The sequence below is a fragment of the Amborella trichopoda genome, chromosome 2, assembly GCF_054954075.1.
Source record: "Amborella trichopoda isolate Santa Cruz 75 chromosome 2, AtrichopodaSantaCruz75HAP2 v2.0, whole genome shotgun sequence".
Lineage (NCBI taxonomy): Eukaryota > Viridiplantae > Streptophyta > Magnoliopsida > Amborellales > Amborellaceae > Amborella > Amborella trichopoda.
In genome coordinates this window covers 20,828,236-20,841,982 of record NC_142337.1, presented here as the reverse complement: position 1 = coordinate 20,841,982, position 13,747 = coordinate 20,828,236, and positions in this window count along the sequence as shown.

Here is a 13,747-nt window from a genome sequence, read left to right as displayed (position 1 = left end):
GGTTTGCCACAACGTTCCTTATTATACAATCAATATTAGGCAACGAAGGCAGGATTGAGGTCAATGATACGCTCTAACGAGTAGCAGACTAATAGGGCAGCAATGAGTCAACATGGAAGGCAGGTTGAAACTATCATTGTCGATCGAAGGTTCTGGGCTCGATACAACCATGTTGTTTCTATAGCTGAACCTTAGTGCAAGTGTTGAGGTTAGTTGACTCTTATGAGAAACCCACAATGTTTGTTCGATGCAATGAGATGTGCAAGGGAAGCTATATTTCATAATAACATATGGACTAATGAGATATTAGAGATCGTTGATCGTAGGTGGAGAGACCAACTGTATCGAGATATCCATGCAGTAGGTAATTTATGATTCATCATCGCAATTCAAGATTCTTTCTCAACTCCGATTAAATTTACCATAATTAATAATGTAACAAACCATGTGCATAGTTATTTCTTAATCTATAAAACTTGTACTCCAATGCCACCTTAGATAATACAGATATCATAGAGGGGATGAGAAACTGCATCTACAAGCTTGAGCCTGATCTTGAAACTCAAATGAAGTGTATGCAGCAGGTAAACTTTAATTAAAACGTGTGTGTAATAAAATTTCAATTCAGAATAATGAATTGCATTTCTATGTTATACTAATTTCTTGTATACGCATCTTGTTATTTGTGGCTTATCATGTACATGAAAACAAATGGAGAATTTGCATACAACAATGCCAAAAAAGTAGCTGGAAAATTACACCCAGGTTAGTTTTAAGTTAAAACTTACAATAGTTAAATCATTTTATTTTCTATTTCTAAGTATTTCTATGTTTGTTTGTGTCAGCATAATGGTGGACGATACACGAAATTCAAACAAAGCAATTGCAAAATATTGCAGTTAGAGTTTTGAGTCAAACTTGTGCTTCCTCGGGATGTGAGAGAAACTGGAGTACATTTCAGTGGTTACACGTCCCGAGGCAGAATAGGTTAAAGACTCAGACGCTGCACAACTTGGTGTACGTTCATTAGAACTTGAAATTGAGAGAGAGACATATAAGGAGGACCCCACAGATTACACATTGATCAATCTTGATTACATCTTCTAGAGGGATGTCGTCGATAAGTGGGTATCACAACGGACCCCACTATTAGACCAAGATTTCTTTAGTAGGGCGGTTGTCAATATGGATGATAATCCGAATGTTGCACCTACTGAAGGAGACATGCAGTGAAGATGGATACCGACTATGACGATTATGCATAGGATGAAAATGATGTGCAAGATGACGAGGAGACAAATGAGACAATGGAAAATGACTGGCAAGGTCCAGTCATCCAGGAATGTGAAGGGACGCAACATGACGCGATGCCCAATTATTAGGAAGATTTAATGAGATTGGCTCGGGAAGAAATCCAAGCATCGATGCATAGAAGTTACTTGACAAGGGAGAGACGAAGCCGTAACCACCACTGTAACCTGGTTATTCATGATGATGGTAATATTGAAGCTACTGAGGGCCATAATATAAAACATGATGGGGGTAACACAAAACAAGGTGGGAATAATACAGAACAAGGTGAGTGAGAGCACTAAGGCTGAATGAGTCTAGGAGACTGAGTACAACAAAAAATATTCTTGACTGGAGAGGGGGGCACAACTGCGGCATTACATACTCCACCAGGCCTTATTTCACCCCGTAAACCCTGATAGTGAAACACAATAGTACCATGATCGCCCTCGCCACTCTCATTACTACTAGCCACTGTTAATTGGACTTTGTAACTTCGTCAATTGAATTAATGTCAAATTATAAATTGTCTTGCATATCTCCATAGTATTGAAATATTAATTTATATAAAAAATTTGTCTCAAATGTTTTTTGTAAGATAAATGTATGTACTATGATAGTATACACTTAATCTATGTTTCTCAATTTTTTATTAAATTTTTTTTTTTTTTTTTTGGTTTTGTACCCTTTTTTTGGTTTTAAAAAAAAATCTACTTGACCGGTTAATCCGGTTAATCGGCCCGATTAGTCCGGTTTCGGTTCAAACCACTCCCATCCCCATGTTCCAATTATCTATTTCGGTTCTATTTTGCAAGCACTGATTTGGAGGGATAAAAGGCTGGGGAATTCATTGGTTATAAAAGATGACTCCCTAGATATTATTAATTGGTGCTATAGATCCTCTAAACCTCCATGGCGCCTGAGGAATCTATGGTTACAGGCTTTGGAGTTGTCATCTGGCGTCTGTGTGAGCTTTAATCATGTTTACAGATAGGCTAACTCCATGGCTGATGAATTGGCCAAGAAAGAGGTTGATTTAGATTCCTTAGTTATTTCCCAATGTTTATTTCAGTGATGTTTTATCATTTGTAATATTCATCTGATTTAATAATATTTGGTACTCTTGTAAAAAAACAAAGAAAATAAGAAGTCCACCTCTAACCCTCCAATGCTTAAGGTTAACCACCCTAAGAACATCTTTAGGCAAATGCAACAAGAACACATGTCCATTATCCCATCACTCACTAATACGGAAGGTCCAATGCTCTCTAAGCCCAATAATCCAAACTAAAGAGATCATTGGATGGTGTCGAGAAGGAACCCATCATCGTACACTAAGCCCGTCTTCATGAGTCCCTAAGGGATCCTACTTCACAAGTCACAACTGAGCTTCTACCTAACAAGCATCTTCTCACCACCCAAAAGTTCTCTTCATCATCAGTGGTTTCATTTTTTTTTTCTTCTATGGAATCTGACCAAAGCAAACCTCCGTTTAATGTCTTCCCTCATCATTGCATGAAACATTGCACACTCCAACGTGAAGGTAAAATGCCATCGTAACCCTGAGGGCTCAACAATTGGAAATGGAAAATTGTTTCATGTGGGGCTGGACCATGTTTCTACATATGCAGTCCAGCGGTTCAGAAAATGTAAAGCATCCTTTTTAAAGATGGGTGCAAGCAGGTGTTCCATCTAAAACCAATAGAAACAATAGAATTATTATTTTTTGTTTTTAACATTTATTTATTTTTTCATATTCATGATCTCCATGTTAAAGATTACCTGTCACTAAAAATTAAGTCTCAAAATCCATCTCAAAAATAGATTTATTAAGAAGCCCACATTTCTACTTAGGTCATAGAAACCAAGCCCATTGGAAAGATAGCAAAACCCTGCACTTCGTAAAATTGAAATGCTGGAAAAATTATACGTTCGCCTTGGGAATACTTCCTCTACCGGCGCAAATCTAATCAAGGAGTATTTTTTAGACCCCTAAAGGTTTCTAGGCCCGAAACACCCCTGATGGAGTTTCTATAGTTATACTCCAAGGGCGTGTTTGATAACAGGAAGTGTCTTCCTAGAAGTTGAGAACTCCTTAATACTATTCAAGTTTCGTGTTTGATAAATAAAAAAAGAACTTCATATCAAAACTTTATGGTACTGTTCATCTTCCTATCTTGCGTTAAAAAAAAGTTCCGACCCAAAGGTCGAAACTTAAAATTGGAACTTTTATTATGAAGTTCAGCCCCGATAAAACTTCACCCCCCTATAACCCTAGTTCTTCTTCTTCTTTGCTTTTCGTTCCCATCTTCCCATCTTTGCCGCTGAGGTCATTCCCATCTTCCCATCTCGGCCGTTGAGCACCCCTCTCTTCGCAACACGAACCCTCTCTTATGGTCTTCGAGTTTAGCCGTTGAGCAAGCCCTATGTTTGTAGCACGCTACATATACCCCTCTCTTCGCACGCAGCCCTCTCTAGGGTTTACTCAGCTGTTCTTGAGCTCTGATCCTTGTTATTGATCTTGAGGTATACTATTGATTTTATTCTCTCTATTTACAGCTATTGATCCTTGCTTTTTTTACTATGAGCTCTGATATCTGTTTACATTTATTTTTAGATGGACCATACAGTTTTCATTGAGCTCTGTTTAAATCTATTAATCTATGTGTTTGTTCTTGTTTTTTTTATTCTGAGCTCTGATCTTTGTTTATAGTTATTTTTAGATGGACCATACATTTTTTATTGAGCTTTGTTTAAATCTATTGATCTTTGTGTTTGTTCTTGTTTTTTTTATTCTGAGCCTTGATATCTGTTTACAGTTATTTTTAGATGGACCATACATTTTTTATTGAGCTCTGTTTAAATCTATTGATCTATGTGTTTGTTATTGCTTTTTTTACTTTGAGCTTTGATCTCTGTTTACGGTCATTTTTAGATGGACCATATATTTTTTTATGAGCTCTGTTTAAATATATTGATCTTTGTGTTGTTCTTGGTTTTTTTACTCTGAGCTCTGATCTCTGTTTAAAATTATTTTTAGATAGACCATACATTTTTTATTGAGCTCTGTCTAAATCTATTGATCTCTATGCTTGTTCTTGAGCTCTTGAAGCAAATAGCTCTTATTCTTTGTGTTATTGATCTCTGTGTTTGTTCTTGAGCTCTTGAAGCAAAGACCTCGTATTCTCTCTGTGTTATTGATCTTGAGGTATGCTATTGACTCTGATTTTCTTCATCTTTCTCTCACTATCTCTTCTTTGAGCTCTGATCCTTCCTATTGAGGCAAATATCTCTTTTTTGTTGTTTTTTTATGTTTGAGTTTGTTGAATTTTACTTAGCTCCAATTATGAATGCTGCAATTACCATGCCTTTTTTGTTACCTTTCTTTTTTAAATGAATAACGCCTATGGGTTCATGAAATCTTATATAATTTTTTAAAGATATACAACTATGATGTGAGTTTGTTTATATCTTTTTATGCAAACAAGATGTGCATGAATTACCAATATTTTCATTTTCTTATTGAATAATTTTTGTATTTGGGTTTTTGACTACTTTCTCTGTGATATACTGCTAACCTTGCTTCTTGTTTATGAATAAAATACTGAAAGCAAACTGGAAATGAGAATAATCTTACTTACTTTTTTTGTAATTTATGTTTTTGGATTCGGTGAGTTTTACTTAGCTCCAATTATGAATGTTGTAGCTACCATGCTTATTTTGTTACCTTTCTTTTTAAGAATAATGCTTATGGATTCATGAAATCTGATATATTTTTTCTAAGATATATAGCTATGATGTGGGTTTGTTTATATCTTTTTATACGAACAAGATGTGCATGAATTACCGATAGTTTCATTTTCTTATTGAATATGTTTATTTTTGTATTTGGGTTTTTGACTGCTTTCTCTGTGATATTGTGCTAACCTTGCTTCCTGTTTGTGAATAAAATGCTGAAAGCAAACTGGAATTGAGAATAATCTTACTTATTTTTATGTGATTTTTGTTTTTGGATTTGGTGAGTTTTATTTAGCTCCAATTATGAATGTTGTAGCTACCAGGCTTATTTTGTTACCTTTATTTTCTAAAGATAATGCTTATGGGTTCATGAAATCTGATATATTTTTTCTAAGATATACAACAATGATGTGTTGTTTTTATATTTTTATGTAAATAAGAAATGCATGAATTACCAACATTTTTATTTTCTTATTACAGTTATGATGTGGGTTTGATTGCCCTCTTGTTGAGATCTGTATTCTTATAAAATATTTGGTAGTGTAAAACCCCTAAGTCCTCATAATTCATGACTCTCTCTCACAATTCTCTTTTGAGATGGATGAGTGGTGATGTAAGGCATGATAGAATTCGATAATTGTATAATGTATATTGGCGCATAGTCCATGTGTGCAGTGGATGTGTGGGGTTAAATGATTATATTGAATATAATAGATCCATTGTTAATGGACCCACACACGTCATCAAGCACAATGAATGAGAATATGGGATCCAAAAGGAACATGCAATGGATACATGCAGAAGAGGATTATTTCATTAAACTTATGGAGAAGAAGAGCAGGGCTGTAGGGAACACGGGAGAGGGGGAGGGGGAGGGGGAGGGAGAGGGGTGTGGTTTAGAAAAGGTGTATGGAAACGGATGGTAGAAGCAATGAAAATTAAATATGGGCCAATAAACACGGAAAGTAGGTTAAAGAGCAAGCATAAATTCTTAAGAAACATGTACAATGGCATAAAAATACTTATGGCTGTATCCGGGTTCGGATGGGATGATAGTAGGAGGATAGTAACCGCCAAGAGTGCTGTTTGGAATGACTTTTTAGCGGTATGTAATTACTCATTTGCATAGGCTTTTAAAATATTGACTATGGTTAAATACGAATATCGCTAAAAATAATTTATGGTCTTTTATATACAGGAGAATAAATGGGCAAATAAATATCATAACAATACTTTGCCTGAATATTCGCTGCTAAGTAAGATCTATGAGGGCAGCACGACAGATGGGACTTACAAATCGATTGGGCTGGCATTAGAATTGAGCCAGAAAGGCCCAACACTGCATTCTTTGATGACCCCCCTTAGAAGTCCAGGTCGAATCTAACTGATCCTCATCTGATGACCTAGTATCATCTGGATAAAAAAGACGACGGTCCCATACTCCGATAGGAACACATTGACAATCAAAGCAACCCACCTTCACTGACTCCATGCTTAAAGCCATGATAGAGATGGCCCATAGCATTAAGATGCTAGCAAGTGACATCGTAGGTAACAGCAGTACTCTTGTGGTGGATAGTTCGTCCAAGGCTAAGAGAGAGGCCTTAAAGACTGTTGAAGGCATGTGGAGAGCAGGTGAAGTTGGTGATAATGTCCTTGTAATGGCGGCAAGGATCTTTCAAGATTCTATAAAAGGGAGATGTTAATAAACTTGGATGATCAAATGATACAAAGGGCTTACTTGGATGAAGAGATGAAACACCTCGAAATACTTGATTGACTATATTTACTTTATGGCTTGCATATTATAAATATGCATGTGAATGAGTTCTTTCATTTGTAGTTGGATGGCTTCTTTCATTTTAATGTCAAAGATTGCTTCATGGTTTTCACTATGGATGTGGATGGCTTCTTTCATACTATGGTTTGATAAAGATTACTTTATGGTTTTCATATTATAAATATGTATTGGATGAGTTCTTTCATTTGTATATGGATGGTTTCTTTCAGTTTAATGTCAAAGGTTGCTTCATGGTTTTTTAATGGATGTGGATGGCTTCTTTCATTTAATGGTTTGATTAAATATTGCTCTAATGGTTTGCATCTTATAAATATGTATGTGGATGGCTTCTTTCATTTTAATGTCAAATATTGCTTTCATTTAATGGTTTGATTAACGATTGCTTTATGGTTTGCATCTTATAGATATGTATGTGGATGGCTTCTTTCGTTTTAATGTCAAATATTGCTTTATGGAAGTGGGTGGCTCCGTTCATATGATGGTTTGATTAAAGATTGATTTATGGTTGTGGATGCCTTCTTCCATTTGTAGCTATGGATTCCCAATGGCGTCAGTTGGTGGTAATATTATGTGCTGCATATATAATGTGTTGCATTGCATACCGGTATATCTCTACGCAAACGAGGAGAAGGCGTGTTCGTACTTCAATTTTTACTGGGGCCAATTATAACCAATACTTGCTGTCAGGGCACCCTCGTAAGTGTTTCGACAAATTATGAATGGAAAGATGTGCTTTTATCAGTCTATGTATTTTGTTAAAGGAGAGGACAAACATTACAGATACAAGATATTTGACAGTTGATGGACAAGTAGCCATATTTTTAAGCACCGTCACATACGATCAGCGGAATAAAGTGGTCCATGAACGGTTTCAACATTCAGAGCAAACCATAAGTTACTTCTTCCATAGAGTTTTAAAATTTCTGTTACAATTAGAACCCTTGTTCCTGCAACCTGCAAGCAATGAAACACCAGCCTACATTGCTGGTGATACACTACGCTTTTACCAATATTTCAAGGTATGCAAGTGTCAAGTACCATTGGTGTTCTCACATCCACTGATAACTAATATGTAATAATATAATTTTTTTCTCTTAATAAAATTGTGTCGGATCTATTGATGGGACTTATGTCCGTGCTCGAGTTCATAGTTAATTGCATAATCGTTTCTGAAACAAAAAAGATTTTCTAAGCCAGAATGTTATGGCTGCAGTTGGTTTCGATATACGCTTTCGTTATGTACTTGCAGGTTGGGAATGATCCACATCAGATTTTAAAGTCCTATATGATGTAATTAGGAATGAACACAGTAGGCTTGTAGTGCTTGAGGGTAACTCTGTTCCTTCCTATGTTTCGTTGCTTCGGTTTGTACAATATTTCGTAGTGTAATATTTGGCCTTACAATATATTCATTGCACAAACATGGTACAGGAAAATATTACCTTGTAGACATTGGGTATCCTACTATGCGTGGTTTCATGGGACCATATCGAAGAGTATGTTACCATCTAAACGAATTTACTTCACGTCCACAAGCCCCTCAGAATCACAAAGAGTTATTCAACAAGCGGCATTCCACGCTTGGAAATGTGGGATACAGATGCATCAGTGCTGAATGTAAGTAGTGCTCAAATAATTACGGGTTATTGTTGAATGGGCTGATTTCTTAGTTCTTGCATTTTTAATTATGTATATTCAAACTACTACAGGTTATTGTTTAAATTTAATTAAATTGAGGTTGTGCTTGACATTGTCTATAGACTACTTTAATTTTGACGTGCAATGAAATTTCTCATGGAACATTTGCATCAATTGGTTTACAAATGTATTTCTTTAGGACGCTTCTCTCACTCATCAATAAAACTCTCTCATAACTCTCTCTCTCTCTCTCTCTCACAATCCAATGTACTTTACTTTCAATTGATATTATACTTCAAAAAATAATATTCTACAAATTAAAAAATAATAAATAATCTAAGTCTCTATTTTAACATTTACATCTTGCCTATTACTTAAAGCTAATCCAATATAGATATCAAGTTCTTCTTTAACTTCCCAGGAGGCTATCAAACAAGAAACTAAGAACTTCTTTACTTCCCAGGAGGTTATCAAATACAGAAACCATGAACTTCTTAACTTCTGAGGGAGTCTATCAAACACAGAAGCCAGGAACTTCTTCAGGAACTTCTAATTTGAAGTTCCTTAGGAACTTCCAATTTATAGTTCATAAATTTGCTTCCAGTTATCATACAAGCCCCAAAAGTCAGCGCCACGGGTTCGGCCCCTGGTCAAGCTGAGTAACTTCGACTGGACCTGAGTTGGGCTGCGTCAGGCCAAACCAAAAAGTACTTAAAAAAAATAAAAAAAAACTCAAAAAATATAAAAAATATGTTTAAAGTAAAATTAAACAAAACTCATCTAAATGATGTTAATAAAGTAGTGAAGTTGATTTTGAAAAGAAAAAAAAATTGGGGCGAGAGTATTTGAGATACAGGAATTGTATACAATGAGTCCATTTACCTTTGATACAAGGTGGTCACACCAACACAATACGTACATTGGTTTTCTTTCTATAGATCATTGTAATCAACTATTTGCCTTTTCCAATCATAAAAAAAAAAATTCCATTTATAAATTACTCCACCAAATTATGGCCCAAGTCATCAAGTTACATCTAAATAATTCACTATTCGGTAGTTCATACCGCATCTTTAATATTGATCAAGGGTTTGAACACCTTCCACAAATACCATGGAAAATCAATATACTGGGTTATCTCTTGCGCGAAAGATAATAGGCAGAAAGAACGGCAGCCGTAGTTAGTGAAACGCCGAGGGCTGTCCTCGCTTTCACAGTTAGCCAACTCGATCTTCTGGCAGGGACTTCCAGTAGTGTCTTTAACCGTCGTTAAGCAAAAAGAGAGAGCTGAGAATCATGAGTTGTATACATAATAAATGTATCTAGAAATGGCAGTTCACTAATGTAATAAAACGGAAAATATTCAAGCAATCAGCTCAAAAAGCATGCTGTCCATGACTTTAAATAATAATTAACCCTCCTAGCCCTTAAAATAGAGAATATTTTTATGTTTCTTGCTAGGAATCAACACAGGAAAATAAAAAAACCAGAATATTATGTAAATAAATAAATAAATCAGAAAATAAAGATAAGATGAGACCCTCTCAAGGTCTGCAAGGGAGTCTACCCTAAAACATTTCTTCACAAGATCCAACAACAAACTCCTTTTTCTTCTCTATTTTGTACTAGTCCAATGGTTATATTTTTTTTAAAAAAAAGGAAAAAAGAAAAAGAAAAAGAAAGAAACCTATAAGCTAACCTATTTCTTAGGAGAAACCCTAATAAGATCCTAACCCTTCATCTTTAAAAAGATAAACTTCCAATTCTACCCCTCAAATCCCCACAACCAAGAAAGACAAAAATAACCATTAAAAGAAAACTGAAAACCCAAAAGAACTCCAAACCTAAATTTACAAAACAGTGAAATAAGAAAAATTGAAACACCCATTACATCATTCTCCAAGGGTTGGGAGAAGCTCGACCTCGAGCTTCTTGAATTCATATCCTCTAGAGCCCATTTCAATGATTGGTGATGGACTACCACCATTTGCCTCGGTACCTTATCTTCATCAATGAAGCAATTGATCACACACTTGATATACAGTTTCTAATGGAACTCTGTAATACACAATTTAATCTTTATTTATCCTTCGAGCTCAAAGAGTTGTATTTCAGATACTACAACTAACATATCTTCTTCATCATAATTGATTGTCCAAATTTATAGCACTTTTAGGTTGTTGTCAACATCTTTTGCACTAAGATCTAGCTCTTCAATTTCTTGTTCCTCCTGTTGCAATCTACTAAGCAGATCTAGTACATTTTATTGTATTACTCTGTCAATACATTCTATCATTTGATCCAATCAATCAAAACACTCAATAATTAGATCATCATCATCATCATCCAAACCTCTGGCAACAATTTGAGTTCAGCTACACTCCATATTTGAATTGGAAGATGTTTATGATGGTATCATGCTGGATGGATCTTGAGATCTAACACTACTTGATGGAGAGAAAAGCTCTGTTGCCACTTGATGCAGGGAGAAAAGGGAAGAAAAAATAAATCAACAAATAAAGATAAAAACAAATGAATGAGAGATTGTACCCTCTCAGGGTTTGCAAGGAAGTCCACCCCAAAAGATCTCTTCATAAGATCCAAAAACAAACTTTTTTCTCTATTTTTATTGGTCCAATGGTTACACATTTAGAAAAATAAATAAACCTAAAACCTAACTTTTTCCTTAAGAAAGCCAAATCGAATCATAACTTTTCATCTTTTAAACACTAAATTTCCAATTCTACCCCTCAAATCTATACAACCAAGAAAGACAAAAATCACCACTTAAGAAAATTTGAAAAACAAAAGAACTCGAAACGTAAATCTAGAAAACAGTGTAAAAATAAATTAATAAACAATTGAAACACCCATTACACCAAATAGTAAACCTTTGGTAATTAGAGCACGTAAAGATACTCAAGGGAAATTGTGATTCTTAACTGTAACTGGTTGACCCCAATTCTTCTTGATTCCTAGCACATGCCCTTTTCCAACAACTGCAACGACCGAAGCATGCTTACTAGCAACTTTGTTTAACTTGGAGGACATATACCTGAAAGATACACATCGGTCAAAGACAAATAAACTTGGGAGAAGAAGAGAAAGTAGTGAAGTAGTAGACAATAAGTAACTGCAATATGAACCAAGAGATGTGATAATTCAATCTAGGGTTGAAATAGAATGCAATTATAAACAGTTTGCAGAAGCATTAGCAGAGGAACCTACTAGTGTGGAGCTATAACAATGGTTGGACAATGATCCATAAGAAGAAAAAAAAGTAGTTTCTAAGAGATTTCAGACATTTGCACGTTTGTAAATAACTGTAATGTTGCTTAATCAAATAAGTTCTATATAAAGAGCCCATATTATTATAGATCCATTTTCTTACCTTTTCTCTATCAGTACCATGGAACTTGTAATAATAATCTCCATCTACTCTACCCACAACAACTGAGAATTATATTGCCTTTTTTCTATCCCAAATAGCTCCCCACTCAAGAAAACAGAGTTCGACTTATGAAATTGACAAGATTTCCTTGAGAGAATAACAGAAGAATGCCACTGAGAAGCAGCACTAGGAATGACAAAGAAAGCCTCGATGAAAGAACAAAAAAGAAGGCTCATCCATAGCTACAACTTGCATGTTCTCTCAAGTTGCAAGCTCCAGTGATTCTTTAAGTTTGAATTTCATACCCTTCAGCCAACTGGAAAAAAGCATAAAGACAGAATGATAGGAGAAGTACGTTATTAGGGAGTTAGGCAGTACCTCTAAGCAAAGTGATACCTGGTGGCTCACATGGCCCCTTGTAGGAAAACTAAGTTGTGCCCCTCCTAGGACCCTAGACCCAAGTCCAAGCTGAAAGCTTGGAACCTACTTTGCACACAGGTGTGCCTAACAATACTGGCAAAAGCCCAAGGCAGTTGTGATGGAGGGTAAAATTCTTCTTATTTTTTATTTCTATTCAATTTCAATTATGTATATTGTAGTTTTAATTTTAAGGTTTATTTCTAGGGTTTTTTACTTTTTTAGGGACTATAAGGTTTTTATTTATTATTTATTATTCACAAGTACTATGCATGGTGCTATCAGTTACTATCTACAGTTATTGTTCACGCGTTACTATTCATGTGTTATTGTTCATAGGTGTCAGGAGGTATTCGAGCATAGTCGACTCTTTTGGATCGTAGTGTTTATCGATAAGCATAATGGCTCGTGGACATGGTCAATGGACAGGTATTGGGACTCACCCATCCGACGAGAACGAAACCGCCAAGCTCTCCAAGAGATGGAGAACAAAATTTTGAGAAGGCATGTAGAGGAGTTGAACATACGCTTGACGTTAAAACTAGCCTCGATACACTATGATGATGGTAGTGAGTTGGATGCTATTTTTGAGAACCCGTTCTGTGCCAATGCTCTGTATCAGGAGCCTCATGGTCGGGATTGTGATCTAGTGAAATTTGATGAAGAACCAATAGATTTGGATCTTCAATCAGACTTATCATTCCAAAGTGATCTAATCTTTGATGAAGATCCAATATTTGATGAAGAGCAAGATCAAATGAGAGAAGTTACCTTTGAAGCAGCAAGGATATACAATTTTCTTATCAATGGAGAGGTAGAGACTCAAGATGTTACCTTGATCCCAGAGGAGAACGAGCCTTTGGAGATGCATGATGAAGAAACATATGCATACGTGGTGTGCCCTAAGGTTAAGTTTGAGCAATTTCAACAAGTTCTTGTGGCTGAAAAATCAACAACCAATGACCATTTCTTCAAAGGCTTATCATTTTCAATACACAAACATTATGTTTTGATTAGTGTAGTAACCCAAAGGTCTCAGGATCGTGTTTATAATGTTCGAGTTGAAGGAAGTCACAAGAAAAATTTCATATTAGCGCATTTTAGAACTTGAGGATGAGTTTCTCCAACAAGGGAAGAATGATGCAAATAAAAAATGGGTTGATTCAAAATCTAATTTTATTTTTATTTTTATTTTGGATGCAGTTTCTATAGGGCTGCAACTCTATTTATTGATGTTGGGCTGCAGCTATCAGCACCGTCCATGTATTTGGACAGTGCAGATCTTGCACACTTACCTATGAAGGAAACAGGCCTTCTCAAGACCCTGGTTACCAACCCTTCCATTTCTATTTTCCCCTACTATCCACCCGAATTTTGGGCCACAACATAAACAACATCCAAGCTCATTGCCTGCTGCCCTATCACAAAACTCTTGGTTCCTTATCTATGAGAAAAGAAACGTTTAGATTCTC